Source organism: Nestor notabilis, unplaced genomic scaffold (assembly GCF_000696875.1).
Source record: "Nestor notabilis isolate BGI_N333 unplaced genomic scaffold, ASM69687v1 scaffold557, whole genome shotgun sequence".
NCBI lineage: Eukaryota > Metazoa > Chordata > Aves > Psittaciformes > Psittacidae > Nestor > Nestor notabilis.
The window spans coordinates 39,581-56,730 of NW_009934878.1; positions in this window are offsets into that span (position 1 = coordinate 39,581).

The following is a 17,150-nucleotide window of genomic DNA, read 5'->3' on the forward strand; positions in this document are numbered from 1 at the left end:
AGCAAACAAAAAGCATTCACACAATCCAGTCACCTAACTCATAACTCCAGCTAGGACATGGCCTAAAGCACAATGAATGAATGAAAGAATTTGAATAGTACATAGTCCAAAGCTCAGAGTTAGTGGAAAAAATAATAAACAGGGCTTTGTTTATCCATTTGATGCCATTATGATGTAGTTGGCCTGTGGAAAATCCTGCATGATATCAATGGAAGAAAAATGTCTGTGCTCAAAGAATTATTTTCTAAGATTTCAGTGTCTGAGTTTGGTCTCCAAATTTACCTGGGACATTTTAAAAGATTCTCCATGTGGTGATACACACAGTTCCCTGAAATATGAACTGTTCCTTGTGCATTATTTTGTTTTCTTCACATCAAATTTCCTTCTCTCTCTTCCTGGTATAAGAGATTTTATTCTGGGTACCAGGATTTATGCTGCCCAGAGTTCACTTCAGTGTTCGGTTATTTATTTGTGAAACCAAAGCAGAAAATTACAACCCATTCTAGATGCTCTTTCTGGGTTTTGTATACTAAACCAAAAAATCCACCCCAGATTTCCTTTTGGTTGGAAAAACCTGAGGTCCTATTTCACCTTCAGCTGAGCTTAAGAAGAGTCAGTCACTGTTTTTTCCAGTGTTTGAATTGGCCTCTAACTTTGTACAGTTTTACTTTGCGTCCACCAGTGCCAGCAAAGCTTTCCTTTTCATTCAGCATCAAACAGAATACTCAGCTCCATGGAATTAAATCCTTCCTCTTGTCTACAGCAGAAATGTTCTAAAGCAGCTTGTATTTTGTCTTTGCTCTCCAAGGCTTATCGTGCAGGGCTCAACAGAAAGGTTTCAATGACTTGCTAGGATTCTGATCAAGCTCTGTTGGTTTGGGGGTTTCTCAGAAAAGCCTGTTCACCTTCCTGAAATAGGGGAAATCTGAGAACAATTATCAGCGGAGGAAATCATCCACAAACTAAAGAGCCCACAGGCTGCTGCTTAACGCAGTACTACGCATCTGAGGAACAGTGGCTTTGCAGTAACTCTGTAGGCTGGAATGAAGTGATCTGGATTCGGTCCTTGGTTTAAACGGTGTAGATTTAAGCAAGTCACTGAGAGCTGCAGCCAGCTAGGAACTTAGACCATGAAGAGAGGATTTTGGTGGAATACAGGCACCAATGCCCAAATGTCTCAGGCTAGATGCTGCCTGCCCTGTGCCCATGTGGGATAAAGGAACAAACCATTCTTCCAGTTGTGCCCAAAGATGTCCAAACAGCTAATTTAGAGAGATTCCTAATCTCAAGAAATCCTAATCCTAAAAAAGACAGAATACTGTTTGTGCATATAGCACAAGTTTTCTTCCCATATTCTGTTCAAAGAATTTTCAGTGCAAATTTTAGCTGTGCCAGAACAGACCAAACCCCAAGACTCCCCCCTCTCCACACTAGCCTCAGGTTTCACACCTCTTCTGTCTTCGTTTCCTCCTGGACCTTGGATTCCTTTTGGCACAGTGGAGAGGGAGAGCTCCAGTTCTCCACAGCCCAGCCCGGGTGGCCAGGGCACTTGTATCTGCTGTGAACAACACGGTAGAATATCCTACATTCGGTGCCTGTCTGGACCAGCTCTTTCCCTGGTAAGTGCTTAAAACATAAGATAAAATACAAAACAAGGGTGCCACTTTCATCTTCAGGAGTCCTAATTTTAAAGAAAAGCATGAGCATTTTTCTTTCAAAAACCAGATGTAAATGTCTAGCCACAGAAGACCCCAGGCTCCGAAATGGATGGATACACCATTCTGTAGGCTTGAATCCAGAGTCTATGCTCTGGAGAGGGATAGTATTCATAACACATAAAACCCCCGTTCTTAGTTTTTCCTATTGGTTAGTATTAATCTTCTCCTTGCTTAATACATGTGTTATGTACTTTCCAAGATGTCTAATTTTCCCTCTGCTGTTCAAAGGAAGCCTATGTACTTCATACACATTTACTCTTCGCACTCAGAGGGTCAGTGAACTAAAAATGATGGTGTCTAAAGCCATCAAAGTCCTCTTAAGAAACCAAGTCAGAGACCTGTGGGATAGATTCATATCATCAAATTTCTTGTCTGCATATGTAACAGAATTTGGTATCTCAGTTTACTTGGCCTATCCGAAACATCCACAGCCCACAGACTTCCCTCAAAACAGAAACCCCATTTATTAGTGTGACAAGCAGAATATTTACAAAGCATATTACAGAACCTAAGCACCTTTTTTTTTGGACACACAGAACTGGAGGCATAAAGGGCCTCTGTAGCAGAGTTACAGCAAACCACTGGCTGGAGCATTGCCACTTTGCAATTCTGATTAAACACTTTCCCATCCAACCACTGAAGCCACCCAGCATATTCTGCTGAAGTCTGTGCAACTGATTTGCTAATACAAATGGATGAACTAGCTCAATCAATAATCACTTCTCCTTAATGTGAATGGCACTACAGGGACAAATACTATTGCACTGGATCCATCCACAGTTTCCAATTGCTGTCCTAAGTTTTACAAATGGCTCACCACAAGAAGCAAAATTTCTGTTTCAGATTCCCTCAACCACATCAGCCATCACAGAATCATAGAAATGTTGACTGAAAAGGACCTCTGGAGATCATCTTGTCCAGCCTCCCACTGATAGCAGGATGCTGACCAAACCAGCAGGATGCTGGGTCAAACCACCTGTGATTTCGTCCTTCCTGGTCTTGAAAACCTCCAAGAATGAAGACTCTACAGCTGTGCAGCCATGAGTCAATCTAAACAAACAGGCCAAACAATGTAAGGTTGAATGGAAGGCACTATCCCAAAGGGAAAACCTGATTTCATTGTTTAATTTAGCATTTTGACTTCGAGAATACTCTGCAGAGGCTTCGGGGAGATATATAAAGACAGGGAATTTGTCGATTGATCCTCTTACAGCAACTATTATTAATGAAAGGGAAGTCTTTTTAGGAATATTACTGCTCACAAAAATACAGATACAACCTGAAGCTCAAATTCCCTAAGTCACAGGGGAATATTTTGCTGGGAAAATAATACTAGGACTACATATCACTGATTACTTGCCCTGTTCTTTCTTTCTTTCTTTCTAAGATGTTACTGGCTACTCTAAAGTATAGGATACTTGGCTAAAATGACCTTTGTTCTTTTTGTACCCTCTAAAGTTCATCGTTTGGGTTCTTGTTCTAAAACCCAACAGATTAATACCCACCCCTTTTGGGAGGGGCTAAATGTTAAAAAAAATGAGATCTTAATCCTATGGATCAAGACAGAAAAGGAGGCTTAGACATTTAAGGGGACTCCATATTTTCTGGCTGTCATCAGCTTCAAGCTACAACATCGTTGGTTGTTCTGGGTCATCTTTAAATCTCTGTCTCTGCTTCACAACTTCAGTAATGACACTACTTAGACATGCTTCAAGAATATATACCTAATATATAGTTAAAACACTCATATGTCATGCTAATAGATGTCATTTAGTAAGTATCCAGGCAAAAAATTAGAATTGCATCATCACACATTTGTGGTGTACTCTAACCTAGTTGATTCTATGATTCTATAGACATCGAAAACAATTGCCCAGATCAATTTCCACAGTAGAAAATTCTAGAACAAAAAAAAAAAAAAAAAAAAAAAAAGATGCCTGAGTTAACAATATCTTTAGAATGTCCAAACAATAATTATTTCAACTCCAAGATTTTGACAGGCAAATAACACCACTGTGATACTGAATATACTGTGTTCAAGTGAAATTATGAAGATGACAAATACCAGCAGATTCTTTTGCATCATTTCCATCTTTCTGTGCTTTTGTTGTTTATACACCCTTTGGTTTCTCTGTCCCTGACTCAGACATGCATCATCTCCACTTCTGGGAAAATATTATTGACATTTTGTCCTTGGGTGTCTGTCACTGGTGGGGGGCAGGGTGAGACTATCATCTAATGCATGGAATGTAGGTCATGAAAAGCTGAGAGCACTCAAGATGTTTTTGAACCAGAAAACAGGCTTTACTGGAATGGGAAAATAAGAAATTAGACAGCTTCATGTGGTTTAATTTTAGATGCCTCACTGAAACACCACAGCTGCTCCGCTGGTAATGACTTTCCTGGAGACAACAAGCTGAGTGTTCTTACAAGGGCTTAGTGCTGGTAGGCAAAAATTCAGCAATTAAATAGAACTTTTTGTTTTCTCTGCAGAAGTGCTGAGGACTCATCTTTCCCCGCTCTGGTTGCGCATGCGTGAGCAGTGCTAGGTGCATGTTAAAGCTTAGACACTACCTCACCACCTCCAGCCCCTTCCAAGGCAACCGGTAAAAGGCACTTCACATTACTGACAAAGGAATTTGGGACAGTTGGAAACTGCTTCACAAGTTTTTTCCATTCCAGTTCTCTTTTTTCTGGGCGGTCGTTACCAGAGCCTGCTCTGGGTTTTGGCTCTTCTCTACCCAAAGTTGGCCAGAATAATATCAGTTATATAACATATGCCAGACACTCCTCTATTCTTCAGACTGTTCCTTTTCACCACCTCACCTCACGTTCTCCATTTGCATAATAGAATTGCCTCCCCTACCTACATTATCAAATTCTCTCCTTGGTCGTCATTATCTCAGTGGCAATCTCTACATAATATTTAGAATTATTTCCTATCCCTAACTCCTACTTCTGAAATCCAAAATTAAAGCATAATGCTGGTCTCTTCCTGAACACACTCAAATGGGTACCTAACAAGTTACAAAGGACCATACTCATATCTCAGCCACCAGCACCTATCTTAGGAAGCTCTCATTTCCTAAAGAGTCAGTGGAGAATAATGTTTTTTCTAACTTAGGTTGTTCACTATGCACAGTGAATATCCTTAATCATTCTTAAACTACAACACTGAGGCCTTAGAAGCATTCATGCAGGAACTATAATTTCCTTCAATGAAAGCAGAAACCTCCGTTTTGTGGCTTTGTATTCCAGCTAAATTTTTAAGGAACTAAAAGGAATGATGACTTGCAAGGTCTAAATACACTGCTGTTGATCCAATAATATATTGGTCCTTCTGATGCTCAGTCCCCTCCCTCTGTCCTTATCTTGTGTGAAGAGCATCCCTTTAGCTGCCAGCTGTCCCGCCAGCTCAGGTTCTAACCATTGTCTGGGCACGATCCTGAACCCACATCTCCCAAGTCATGTCCCACATCTGAATGATCCTGAACCCACATCTCTGAATTTAGGCTTTTACATCTAATTTCTAATGGTAGCCAGGTGGTTACTGAGGATTTTGAAGACTACAGAACCTACTGATCTCCAAACCAATGTTTATACAAATGGGAGGCACAGGATGTTTAACGTCTGTCTGCTACACTTCAAGTGCAATTAACCAGAACCATGCACTCCTCTATTATTATTTAATAGCTCATTTGAGAATAACAGGGTGATTCCCTTTTCAACAGTTGTGGCCCAGAAAACACAAGATTACAGAACTTCATTCACGTATTGACATCTTACAAGAGAATAAGTTAAAAAGTTCTTTGGGGATTTGGAAGTTTCTGATTGCAGAAGCCTAATCTTTTATAAAATAGATTAAACATTACAGGAAATAAGAGACACTCAGAGTTACAGGCAAATGCATATTGCAGGTAATTTCTCAGTAAAAATGCCTGCTAGGAATCTGCAAGTTTGTCTGCAAATGTAATACTGTCCACGAGAGGAAGCAATGTCATACATAAATGACAGAAAAGGATTTCAGCACTGGCAATGAGAAAAAAAGATACCATTTAGTCACTTGAAAATATGTGATGTTACTCCATCTGACTTTTAACAATAAGGGGCAAGAATCAAGAAGAATAAATTTTGAAGTGCTGATTCAGATGTACATACTTTATAGTAGATCTAATTAGCTCTTATAAGGACTCAAAGAGAACTGCTGCAAGTGGTAGATCAGATCAGAATGTTATTAAAAAGGAGAAAGCAAACTTGCATATTAAAATCCCACCTGAAAATAGTATATCCAAGGCCTAGACATTTCAGCTTTTCCTGTAATATCCAAAGTATAAGAAAAGAGAATGTACTAAACTGACATTTAGCCCAAGGGAAAAAATTTGGATGGATGCACTGGTTGAACATAATGTAACTCCAGCTATGAGTGAGACAGTCAGGAATAGTTTTCCTGGGCAATTAATCCACGGAGAAGAAAAGTTCAGAGGTAAAGCAATCAGGAATGACTGCACCAAACTGGAGACAAGTTAAATCAGATGTTTCAACTACCGTCATGGCTGTATTTCATGTGTGCTTTATCATTCAGTTTACTATCAATAAAGAGTCTATTAAATGAAACAATTACAGGCAATACAGAATGCAAGATAAACCTTGATTAAAACCCTCTCTAAATCTAATTCAGATAAGGCATAATACTTAAAACTATGAGACTGTTAACTTCTATTCCAGTTGTTCAGTTAGAACCTGAACAGCAACCTTTGAAAATTAACAGACTCCCACAGGAATGCAGAATTTCAAAATACAGTGCTGTTGCATGTCTTTTTCCACTCATCTACCTGATATAAAACCAATAGATTAAAGTCAGATTGCATAGGAGTTTGAAATTTAAAAGTCTGGATATGTTATTAAATGCAGACAATAAGCAGTAGTGAGCACATAGGGAAAATTCTACACTTCAAGCCATGATTTTTCTTTTCAATAACATTTTTGCAGCTCTGTTCTTTACACAGACTGAGACTCCTCAAGTTCAACTTGTCCCCTTTGCAATTCTCTGGTGATACAGTCTGCAAACATGCTAAGTACCAGAGCCCTCAAATATACATACCAGTGCTTCAAGCCCTCTGAAAACCAAGCCTCTTTCAGCTTTTCCCTTGACAGGAGCTGGTGTGACAGACATACAACTGCTCAGACCTGAATAAGGGCTTTTTGAAGGAAACCCAGGAGCACACCAAAGATTCAAAATGAGACTGTAGCAAAAACATACTATCTGAAAATCAGGTATAAGTCAGAGCTATAGGTACACCTATAGGGGTGTTTGTATTTACAGGCAATATTAGTAATTAGCAACACCTTGGTTTAATCAATAGACCAGCCATCTCTTTGGCTTGGCTCACTATCAGGTGACCTAGTTAAAGAAAATAAGTGCCTGGAAGACTGGAAAGTTCTCAAAGTGCTAAGAGGTTTACAATTAAAACCATTTCATACCAGATTTCATCACACTGAATGCTTGCAGTAGATAACTTGCACATCTGCTAATGGTATATATCATTCCTTGACTCTTTCAGTTTACAGCACACTCTCCTCTGAAGGAAACAATCAGATTTTTAAAGCTTTATCTTTAGCAACTTCCCCCTTTCTAATGGTTAATTTCTGAAGAAAACAGAAATCTGCTTTCCCCTGGAGAGGAAGGCAGGTGGGACGTCAGTATATAGAGAGTCACAGACTCTTAATAAAAATCAGGTAACAGTCCTTGAAAGGTCTTGCCTGGACAGTATTGCAGTTGCTTTTCGTTTTCACATGCTTTCCTCCATAATAAGGCTGAAAAAGGCACTGAGAAGATTTCTCCCTGGCTGCTTGCTGACACTGTGCTATAGAGTAAATACAATCACTGGAGCAGCAAGATTGGCCACAGCTCTCGTGCTGATACTAATGTGATTCCTGGTATAATTTCCATACCCCCTCTAAACTGATGCTATAAATAACAATCAGTGCAGCCTTACATGGCGAAGTCTTGATAAAGTTTCTGATGGTGCCAAAAGATCCTATTTCTTTGCATGCCAGATGCTTTTAATAAAGAGACTTCCATTTTATGGAACTGTTTGTGTTACCCTCATTCCCCTAAGCTGCTTACAGTGGTGCTTATATTTGGGTCAACTTTTTCCCCTGTCTTGCCCTTTTGCCTCTGTATAAGACATAGGATCATTAATTCCTGGAGCCACCCACAAAGAAGAAAGGATGTGTATGGACAATCTCTTCCTGAGAGTGTTTCATATTGATTGAAGACTTTATTCCATTCAGGGCTCACTTCCACTGCTTTTAGAGAAAGCTGTCTAAAAAGTGGCCAGTAACCCAGGACTGTGCTGGCTCCCAAGCACCTGAGGAGCATCTCATTGAAACTGTCTTTATATAAAATTTATTAAGACCAGTGGACCATTCTAGGTCACTCTGCTGACTAAGCTAAAATCATGCTTGCTGCTATGCCCTTGTTCAGAAATGACAATTTTTTAAGTCCTCTTTCTCACAGAAGCATAGGTTTTGCCATTTTCCATGACAGTGACTTAGGCCAATGAGATGAGAGACGTTATTTTGAACTCCCTTAACCAATTAATGGAATCAAAGCCTTATTCCACATTTCCTCGGCAAAGTGGCAGAGTCACAGGTAGGCTGTATTGAAGCAGTGTATTCCCTCCTAAACATGTTTTTGTTGTTTGGTTTTTTGTTTGCTTTTAAAGAAAGAGGAAACCACCTCAAAGAGCCAGAAGATACTATAGCATAGCACTCCTTAACAAGCAAGCTATGGAGCAAAGACTCTGACATTCTGCATAGATTTTGGCTTAACTGCGATACTTAGTCTCATTACAACTGCGTTGGCAGGATAGATGCAGAGATGCAGCTGTAGGTATGCACATCTTTGGAGTCTGGATGTTTCCCAGCCTCGATGGCACTTGAGGAGATATATTTCAACACTGCAATACTGGACTCAGTACCTGAGCTCAGTTAAGACTTGAGATAGATACCTTCTCAGTTCCTAGTGCTCTTAGTCTAATCTAATCAGGTCTTTGCTTTTCCCCTTGGGACAGGAACCACACAGCACTCACAGGACATGGAGTAAGAAATTCCATTTTTTCCCATTCTTGCTTCCAGTACAATTAGCTAACGTATTTATTGTAATTCATGAAAGGGATCTGTTGAGAGCTTAAAGGTCAACTGGTCTGAATGGAACTAAATCCATCTCCTATGTGCAAAGGAAGAAATAAAAGACATGGAAAAAAACAATCAACCAAAAAAAGAACCCAACATTTTCCATAATGTTTGTGTTCCAGTAAGAACAAAAGTGAAGCAATTGCTTGTCCCTCCTTGCTCTTAGTGAGTAAGCACATTGCTGACTGCAGCACATCTGCTGTATGGAGTGAACTGATGGATACTGCCCATAGCCCACAGTGGGGTAAGGTCTTCAAGAGAAGATCAAGGAAGCTGAGATGGAGATAAGGGTTTACATGCAAACTATAGGACTGATCCCAGAACTGCTCAGCCCATGACTACTTATGTTCACTGACTTCCACCTCTGTGGCTCCACTGTTGCACCCTAGTCTATGTTAGAAAAATTCACAGATGAAGTCTTTTACTATTGATGAGGGAGAAGTAGGAAAAAAGTGTATTCCCACACTCTTGCTTGTGCATTAAGCCGCATGCCAGGCACGCAAAAAATCTCAGTCTAAATTCTCGAGGCTTTTGGGAAATCTATCAAACCACAAACCCAGGCTAAGTCAGAGTGAGTGTGTGAGTCAATGCACTTATTTAGAGTTCAGTAGTAGCTGGGCTCTGACACCAGGCTGTGCACGCACAGGGTGAAGTCAGTTGTTGAACCTCTGAAGAGGTTCCAGTCCACAGTAGGGAAGGAGGCCCAACTCACTGCAGTACATGCTGCAGTTAGATGTCTAGTTTTTAAAAGGGAGATTTGAATTCATTTATGCCCCTGAAAGGAAAATCCTAATAATAGTCTTATCAGAACTATGTCTACTTTATTTAGAAGTGGAAAGTAGGGTGGCGAAGGTTATTTTCTGAGATCTGATAACTCTTTACTGAAGGATAGAATTTTATTACATGCTATTGAGGATTGGATTAAAGCTACTCTATGTGAGTCTTCTTAATCTTCCATTATTGGTCATATTACCTTCTGCACCACCATAAATGGATTTAGAAAAGTAACAGCAAAAAGAGCTGATCTAATTGCAGAAGTACAGCTTCAAGATTCAAGGCAACAATAAGATGCTATGGGTTATATTTTCAGTTTTCAGCCAAAGATGTAAGAAGCCTCATTTTAAAAAGTATTCTTATAAAAGGGCACCACTAACTGGGAGATTATCCCAGGGGAACAAAACATCTGTTGTAAAGAAACAGTTTCCACAATTTGTAGAGTTAAAAAGATATATCTATTTCTTATTTAAATCCTATTTGAACAATGAGATACTGTTGCAAGAAATGACACAAGAATAATTTCATTGTGTACCAAAAATGTGTATCGAGGCTACCAGAGACCAAAGGCAATCTCAGACGTTGAATTTTTCTATCAGTATACCCAGCCCCACAGCAAACGCAATAAAACTGGCTTTAGTATTGATTCGAACAACAAAAATTTATCCTGCTTCATCAGTACTGAAAATACAGTTTTGTTAGTTCTGTGTCTACACATCTGGGTCAGACAGACAAACTCCCACAGTATTAGAGACTAGGACCAGATATTGCTGTTGTATCTTATTTTAATTATACTTTGGATCTGGTATTTTGAATAGAAAGGTAATAATTTTAGTTATTGAGATACCCCTTCATTAGCTTAGGAAAAAAGTAAGAGGATGACATCTAGGCTGTTTCTGTGGAAGCATGTGTTCTGTTCAGGTCATTTTTCAAGCAATCACAGTTACTTGTCTTTATTATTTCTCACTTTTAACAGAAGCAATGGCTATTCCGTCTAAAATTCTTCATAATTTGGGAAATTTTAATGCAAAATACTGTAGCACATCTCTACAGTGACAACTTGGACACAACTCTGGCTCATCTCATACTTTAATGAATCTCAAGGTCGCAATCTCTTTACTGCAAATGGTCAATATCAGAGCTAAGTTTATTTAAAATTCAGGACACACCTAAGGTGTTCTGGAATTCATCCTGATCAGGGTAAAACTCCTCTGATTTGAGGGCAACGTTTTCTTAGAGGTTAAACTTACTCTGTTTTATTTAGCTAAAAACTACAGACCATTACAGAACTATATTACTTTTACGAACTGTATGCACTCCCTGAGAAGAGTATCAGAGAGTAGCACCTTGTGACTGCCTACTTACATTATTTATTACCACATTAAGGGCTGGACAGGACAGGACAAGACATAAAAAAGACTAGAATAGGATAATATAGGACAGGACACGACTAGGCTGCCCTCCATTTGGTTTGATGTATTTGCAATTTGATTCTTGCCATATTTCAAAAGGATCTGAACACTTTTAGCTTTGTTTCTTCAAAAGGAGTCGACATAGTAACTTATACAGATCCTAGAACTAGCTATAGATTTTCCAGCTGGTCACTTGGCTTAAACCCAGGTCCCTGCTTCACATAAAATTATAGCTGTTTCATGACAAATGCAAAAGGACTTTGTTGTTCTTAGTCTAGTTCCTAGGAGCTTGCAATTGTAATCACAAAGACTAGTACCCTGTCTGTATTTGCAACGAAGATGGAAGTAATTGACCACTGTCTGGATTTACTCTTTGCCTTTTTCATATTGCTCCTCACTGTCACCACTGAAAATAGAGTTCATTATAATTTATCAGAAAATGTGGGTTTTTTTCCACAAAAAGTTTATTTTGTTGAAATCACTGTTTTCCATGCAATAATGAAGATTTCTTGTTTAGCTTCACTTCATGGTAAGGTAATGAATAGATCTGGCCTCACTACATCCCCCCCTCTGATTTACAGTATTATATATTGGTAATAGCAATGTAGGAACTCTTGTTAAAATGTCTCAGATTTCTCTGTCCATAAATCCTCCTTTTCTTTGCCTGTCATTTCCCCAAGCTTATCAGCTGCTACTATCTGGAAAAGAGAGTTTGGCAAAAAGCAATGGATGGGAATAGGAAGACAGGGATCATGAAGCTAGAGGCTATTTAATTTGGTGACCTAAACTAAGTAGTGAAACCCATAAAGTATAGCTCTAGTATGATCCCTAACGGGTCTTCTGAATGCTTTAGTAGCAGAAAGGCTGTATGCTTTCTTGCATCTTGATGAATCAAAGAAAATGCAACAAACCTTGTCTTCTATTTTCCTCCTCAAAACTGACTTGCTCAGAAGTCTTGCCAGTATTAAAATAGCTGCGTGATGAGTTTATTCTGTATAATGTGCATAAATTACTTGCCTTATTAAAGTCACCTGCTGCTATGTTATTCCATGCATAAAAATAGAGAATACCAGCCAGTCTGTGCATATTCTGCTTTCTAACAGATTTACGAGGAGGCTGACAGGTGACTCGTATTTACCCACTTCTAGCACACCTTAAAACCCTCAGCTGGTTTTCATAGCTCAAACACCACAACAGCTCCCAGATGTGTCAGACCTTCCAGAATCAAACATATTGTTAAGGTGCAAAGATGTTTATGGGGATTTTTCTTGTTCCTGGTTGCTCAAATGCTGAGTTACTTTGCAGCTGGCTGATAAAGAAGGCTGTTTCCCAAAAAACCTGACCTCCTCAGACAAATGTCTGCTGTCGTGGTGCAGATAAGATCTGTCAACACAGGCACATTTTTTGCTCAGTAACACATTACTCCACAGCAGTCAGGCCAGCTAGCTACTGACTACGTGCTGACTTCTCCCTAGTTTAACACAATTTGGGAGATACTTCACCTTTCAAGCACTGGATACAGCTTATAGATGTGAGTAACACCACAGACTTCAAGAACCTGCCCTTACTTCTTGCTACCTCTTTATTCTTTTGTTGTCTTCGATGACAAATTAATGACAGAACTAATCAAATTAACAAACCTATATGTCTAAGCATTAATGCACATATCTTTCCTAAGTTGCTTCAAGATTTTCATACCATATAATTAGCAGAGCAGCAGGTTACATTTCACTAAGTATTTCCCATTGGAAGCAAACTTTATTCAGGATTTTTTTCCCCAAAATTCCTATAAAAATAAGGAGCATCCTAGCCCTTTAACATCTCCCATTTTTAACTCAAGCACTGGACATTTAATCTCAGAAAATTACAAGAAAGTGTAAGATCTTCTGGCAAGGCTGAATTTATCTTGTTTGACATATTAGCTTTGATTTTTTCCTGTGATACAACGTATGGCATTACATTACAAGGGGTAAAAAAGAAATATTCTAAGGGATACTTTAATTTCATTGTTACTATTTTGTTTTTAAATTCTAAGAACCTTAATATCCTATGAGCATTTTCTATTTGAGACTTGACTCTATTTGAGACAAAGAAAACATATATAAAAGAAGAAAAAAACAGCAAATAAAATCACAACAAAATTGATTCTTTCTGATAAAGGGGAAACATAGAGTATGAATTTGAGCCAGGAAAGCAAAACATATTGGAGAATGGATGATGACTTATCAAGATTAAAAACCAAAAATAAATAAAAATTGAAATTTAAACTTTCAGCTGAAAACCAGTCCAAATTAAACATTAGCATGCTTAGAGACATCACCCTGAATAATTGGGCACATTGCCTTTACCCTGCTGAGGCACTGAATTCAGACATCTATAAAAGCACATATTCATAGTTATGAACTAAGGTTTCAGTGGAGAGAGTGAACATCAGAGGGAAGGCAATGTCCATTTAGACGTCCATCTATCTTCTTGCAGACCACACAGGCTCATAGAGTCTCATGGTATTTTAATCACATAGAGACAGTGTTTGCAATTTGATAGTATAATCTTACTTGTCTGAGATTTCAGTGCTTCATGTTAGGCATTGCTACCAGCTACATCTAATGCATACAGGAAATGAAGCGGAGTAGGAGGTGAACAACTAGTCCATCATCAGTCACAGTCTGGAACAGATTTGAACTGCAAACCCCCTACTTTTCAAATAAGTTGCAGAAAACATTTTATCTATCTGTGTTAAAGTCAGAGCTTATTTACCACCTCCTTCCTCGCCCTCTTACTGCCACGTGACTCTCATTCCTGTGGTCTGCACAAAATGCAATCAAATTCATCCTTTTTTTCCAGACATTTATCATTTCCAATTTCAGTTCATTTTATCAGCTGCAAAGTTGTTAGTCTGAGTTAAGAATCCCATCAAAATCTACCCTTCGATGCTTATTTATATGTTCATCAATTAGAAGCCCTTAAAAATGACAGAGATCTTTCAGTCTCACTTGGAGCTATTCATGGAGCATCACCATGGTTCTAAGGTTTACAGAAAGTTAACATGAACTGTTAGACAGTTTAGACAGCCTTTAGAACAGCTACAACATCATAACCTAATGATAAATAAAAGAATAAAAAGAACAAAAAGGAGGAAGAAGAGCATAAAAAGCCTAGCTCCAGACACAGCTAACTTCATTCTGAGGTACTCTTAAACTGGAAAGTATTTCATTATATTACACAAATAGACTGCCACATTTAGTATTATCTCACTTGATAATACCTCTGTACTAATCACAGAACAAAATATCCGTTAGGCGATGTTTTCTGCATTAGTGCCGATACTTCCACCAGTGTTCTTTACTGATCAAGGGTAAAGACAGCTCCTTTAAAGTTCCCAGGATCATATTTTTTAATGCCTGCTAGCCACAGAATTAATATTTCATCCTTGCATTTGCTGGTGAATACTTCTACAGTTTTCATATTCTTATTTATTTCCCCTTTTTGTATGTTATGTTTTTATACCCTGCATATGTGAACGCGAAATTAATACATGTGAATGCATTGTGTATGTTTTATAGTACATATAACCTGAAATTAAGTAGTGTGTGTGCTATGTCTTCATCACTTATAAGATTAGGGCTACTATGGATCAAGGCTGCTACCAATGGCAGATGAAATACGTGTTGGACTGGCAAATTGTGATCACTCGCTTACAGAGGTTTGGAGGGATGTTTCAATATTCACATCATGACAATTCCAGCATGAACCAGACTTCCATGTTCACCAATGTATTAATCATTTGCTTAACTTCAAGCATATGTTTTCCTTCACAGATTTTAAGATCAGGCTCTAGGTTTCTATGGTGCATTTGTGCTGGACCCATAGACAGTTATTTGTTAAGCAGACCCAGCTCCAGTGACTGGAACTCTGAACAGTAGATGAGCATTAATTTAATGGATAATTAATTTACCTGTTTTCTCTTTCAGGATTTTGGTTGCATTCCACTGTCAGTCATTCTGTTTCGAATGAGCCAATGTGGTGTTTACCAAGGCTCTTGAGACTTAGCATGGAAAATGAGCAGAGTTATTTTGATTCATTGTTGTAACAGACTGTAAACCTCTCCTCTGTTTTTAGAAACATTTACCATAGCAGCTGAAAAATGATTTTTCAAAATACTATTGTTATCGCCATGGGATTAGATCTTGGGTTTAACCCAAAACGCCCTCTATGCTGCTCAAAACCCTTTTCTAGCCCTCCTAATCTCTGTGCATGCACACACCAGAAAAGAAAATTAAATAGCACACTGACTGGCTTTTTCTTTACTTTTTTTAGGGGAGAATTTCAATCTAAACCAAGCCTACCCTGTGTACTACATTACAATCCATATGACTTTCTACTTGTTGATGTTGGCACAAATAGACGTGGAGAACTGTCAGAATGAGCTGAAGTAGTTGTGGTAATAGCAACAGAAAGACTTCCACTACATATTGTTAAGTGTAAGCTTTAATTTCATGTAGTTCTTTCCTATTTTCTATAAACTTAAAAGCTGGACATGAAGCAGATTCTCAAAACGGTGAGATTTTAGTTTAAGGTGCTTACTACAGAGTGAAACCACATTTTTTCCCGTATTAGTAATATACATTAAAAATTTGACAAATTGGGCACAATGTAAAAATATGCTCATGATGATTGTCTTTTGCTTGCCAGATGTTGGTAATATTTCTTTACCTACTACTCATATTGAGCGTGGAATTTGGATATATCATCTACTTAATAACAAAGATCTATGTTTTGTAATGTGTGAAATAAAAATTCCACCTCTCACCCTACCTTCTACACAGGTTCTCCATGTGCTCTGTGGTGTAAATTAGTTTGTTTCTGGCTGAGCTGCTGCTGTGTTTTTAAGGAGAGAAATGACCATCAAAATGTGTGACTGTGGAAGTGTCGAGATGAACTTGTGGGAAACTTTTGCACCAAGACAGATGTTTACCTTGTGACTTTTTCTCCCCTAAATCAAGACACAAACAGTGCTGTGGTGTCAGATACTGCCACAAGCATATAAATTTTGTCTTATGGTCAGTCTCTAGGAAATATAGTACCCATGAGCCACACACAGCGTGTCACGTAATCTATAAGGTATTCATAGCATACCACCTACATCTTCTGGACCTCAAATGCCCTGGGAATGGGACTGTGTAAAGGCACAGACAACTAAATAAACCTCTGCATGATCCAATGTCTCCTAAACTCAGGAAGAGCTAGCTGATGCTTCAGGCCTCGATTGTCTTTCTCTTCTTTCTTCTCCCTCCAGGCTAAGAAAGCAGGATGGTGCATAGCTGAATTTTCACTCTTTGATTTCTCATTTCTTTTCTTTTTTCTATGGAAAAAAAAAGGACCACAGAGGCTTGATTTCATAGAGGGTACATCTCTGACCATAAACTCATGCTGCACATGCAAAATGAAAATGTGTCAAGAGCTCCTTTCATTCAAAATCTAAGATCTTTTGTAACTGCACAACTCCTTGCTACCTCACTGACCTTCCAAAGCTCAAGCATCTCTTTGCATTTACCCCCAAACTTCACTGGCCTGAACAGGATGGCAGCTGTAGCAAACTTTCATCTTAGAACAGGAATGTAGGTGGCATTAAATAGGACTAAGATTTTTATGAAGGAAAGAAAGCTCTATATGTTATGCTGATTTATCATCTCCAGAAGCATGTTCTCAAACCTGACCACATGGAGGTGGATAAGGAAGGTCTTTGCTATCAGCAAGTGGGGTGAGATTATTTCTCCCTAGCTGCCAAACTTAGTAGCAATTGCTGCAAACTCTCACAGCTTTCACAGTTACATATAAAGGCAAATGCCTGCCTGACCTGCACCAGCCAGCAGAGTTAAGAAATCCACCCAAAGTCCATGGAAGAGCTTTGCTAGCTGACAGGCTGACTTTCAGTTATCTTTTACAGAGCCCCTATACCTTAGTCTTTCATTCCAGAACTTGACTCTGTGCCACTAGTGTTGACAGCATTTAGCAATTGACGCTGTTGGGTTGAATTTCTTCAGTACTA